The sequence below is a fragment of the Corapipo altera genome, unplaced genomic scaffold (genome assembly GCF_003945725.1).
Source record: "Corapipo altera isolate COAL_440 unplaced genomic scaffold, ASM394572v1 24, whole genome shotgun sequence".
NCBI lineage: Eukaryota > Metazoa > Chordata > Aves > Passeriformes > Pipridae > Corapipo > Corapipo altera.
Window position 1 is genome coordinate 3,624,165 of NW_020884903.1, and position 3,129 is coordinate 3,627,293.

Here is a 3,129-nt window from a genome sequence, read left to right on the forward strand (position 1 = left end):
TTAACCGTATAAAAATTACCCCAGTACACTACACTGGGAGAAAAAAGAAATCACCAAGACATAGATCACAATTCTTCTGGCAATGAACTTCAGAACCACAGAACAACTGTCTGTAGCACTCCAGCAGTGAAACTGTTCACTTAAGGACCCAAAGGAGCTGTGAAAGGGTCAACATGAGACTGGAAAAGGAGATAGAAACAATGAAGTGTGCGTATATCAATTTTAATTGCATTATTATTCTTTTCTCATAATGATAAGATAGGCACTCATGATTTGACCCTTAAGATTTCAATAATACTAACAATAAGTTCTTGGCTTTACTAATATTCAAGGTATGATTCATTTTTGCCCACAAACAAAATTTTGAGCATAACAAACTGAAAGGCATGAAATTGCTGTGCACAAAAATTTAACATTTTACAAAATCAGGGGAAACATCAGGTAGAGAACGTACTAGGTCATCAACATTGAATATATTAGCAAATAATGGCATAAAAACATCAAGTTGGTATCCATCCGTACTTCCAGAATTATGAAGCAAGTTGAAGAGCCGCTACAATAGCTACAGGCTGAGGGAGTACATACTAGTGGAAACTAAGACTTGTAGATAGTCTTCTAATACAGAAACTACTGATTGCATTTTTCAGGATTTACATAATTTTCTTTTTCCTTTTGAATCTTCTATGAAAATAATGCTTTCAGACTTCCCTACTGAGAAAGCACAAGAAAGAAGAAAATAAAATGCTAAATAGCTTTAATGGTTTAGGGCCATATTCAATACGAAATGTAAATTACCTGCATGTTGAATCTTGTTGACCAGAACTCTCCAAAACTTTAAAATAAGAATTACTATGTTAAAGCACTGATATTGAAGAGGTGATCTATTGGTGTGTAGTTGGCTATTTCTAACAGCATGTATAATCATAGAAACAGAGACTGGCAGGGACCTCTGGAGGTCATCAGGTCCAATCCTCCACTCAAAACAGACTATTTCAGAATCAAATCCACCTTTGAAGGTATGCCAGGTTGCTCAGAAATTTGTTCAGTTGAATTTTTAATATCTCAAAGTATGGAGATTTCACAGCCTCTTTAGGCAATATTTTCCAGGGTTTGAATACCCTCACAGTAAAAAAATTCTTTCCTAACATCTACTACAATTTTCCTGAGCTGCAAGTTTTACCTGTTGTCCCTTGTCCTGTCATTGTGTGCATACTAGAAGCATGTAGCTGCATTTTCTTGGCATCCACTTTATTGATGTTGAAGAGAGTCATAAGATCCTCCCTCAGTCTTTTTCAAACACAACAAACTCATTCTCTCCATCTCTCCTTAAATGTCATTTACTGCAGACCATAACGGCCTTAATGGCCCTCTGTTGAGCTTGTTCCACTGTCTAGTTCTGACTGTATAATCGACCATCTAGCTAGATCTCAGCGTATAACAAACTGCCCAAAGGCATGGATTTGTCAAGTATCATATCTCCTAGAAAACAGTGGAATAAATACGTAATGACTCGGAAAATTTATCCACCACTCAAGACACTGCATGTAAATCTAGGGCTTTTTGAACCTATCACAGAAAATTACCCCTCTGTAAAACACCTTGCAGTTTAGCACAAAGAGTCTGAAGGATACTAAGAGCATTTTAAAAAAAGCAGTGGAATGCAGGCAAGAGCAGAAAATGGACAAAGATTTAAGACTACCAGTAATGGAGTTTTACTGTAGTATCAAATAGTATCAGACAAAACTGGAGAGTGGAATTTGATGACCAGAGGGAAAATTAATCAGTGCTCATCTTTCAGAAGGGTCAAGGGTGTAGAAGAAACATATTTATTAGATCATTGGGAGCTTTTATACTTAAAAAGAAGCAGATTTATTCAGGAAATCTTCTGTCATATGAAGATTAGATATGTTTGGTTTATAGTTCAGCTTTTCAGAGAAATTTAAAGATCCTCAGAAGTTGAGGGCTGATGAAACGAGAGGGCTGAAGGAAATGACTCCATTTCAGGAAGCAGAAAATGCCGTGAACTGCACCCACAGAAACACAGAGCAGCCACCGGAAACCAAACAAGTCCCAGAAACATGGCAGTGGGAAGAAATCAGGAAGGAAACTTTGATTAGAATTGCAATTTTATTTTACCTTGTTCTGCTCTAGCAGTCACCTTGGAAAATTACACACAGCACTATTCTGGTCTCTTTCCTAGTGTTATCCTCTTCCTCTGTACATGGAAAAATCAAATCTGTGGGATTATGACATAGCAGATGAAGAAGGAAAGACGGCATTCTGTCCAGTTTTTATCTGAACACGGCAACACTCAAAATAGAGTGTAAAGGGTATACCATGTCATGTTGTTAGTCAGTAGTGCATATTCTGCCAAGGAGGACGAAGTACAGCTGGGAAATCAAAGGGAAATAAGTGTGTCACTGCAGCAAGTGCTCCCCTTGTTGCCTGACATGGAGGACTGCTTCCCATAACACTCTCTTCCTGTGTGCTGCTGGAGATGTATGTGGCCCCCACAGCCACAGCTACCACCACATTCAGTTTACAGTTAATATTGTTGCTTAATTATCTATCAGAAAACAAGAAAGTTCTCTCTTTCTCAGGGTCTCACTATCTTTTCAAAGATTCTTCTTGTCTTAAAATGCCAAGTTTTACCTTAAATTCCCAATTCAACTTAAAAAATATTAGTATAGGAGTTCAAACACTAGGGGGAAGGTGGGTAAAAAAATAGTCCCAGGGAGAACAGGAAGGTCCCTTTGCGAGGGGGCCTGCATTTAGATTGGTTCATATTGCTTGTGACCCCACACTCTCACTCTTGCTAACCATTTTTCTCTCCCGGAAGAAAGAGTTCTTTATTTTACTGTTCATTTTGACAACAAGTTTCAATGACTTCTTAACCTCTACCATATAAGCAGATTTATTTGACAGTGACACATAACCAAAATATTTTTTAGGCAGAGAAGCAAACTACTGTGCATTTCATAAATTATGTTTGGTTCCGTAGTATTAGTTGTTAGTGTCAAAATGTTCATGAAAAGTATTTGGTTACCAAGAAAATATAATTTCTGCATATTAATGTTTCAACAAGAAATTTTCAGGACTAAAGAAACAAAACAGAATCAGAGAAGGAAT

The 3,129-nt window shown here is 37.3% G+C and overlaps 1 long non-coding RNA gene across 1 annotated transcript in view; it reads right to left on the reverse strand.

The window, feature by feature from the left end:
- LOC113950705 overlaps positions 1-2,241 on the reverse strand; it is a 12,702-nt gene extending 10,461 nt beyond the window's left edge. Inside the window, exon 1 of the long non-coding RNA XR_003528860.1 lies at positions 2,137-2,241. This is a non-coding gene — a long non-coding RNA (uncharacterized LOC113950705). The remainder of the gene's footprint in view (positions 1-2,136) is intronic.
- Positions 2,242-3,129: the final 888 nt, after the last annotated feature.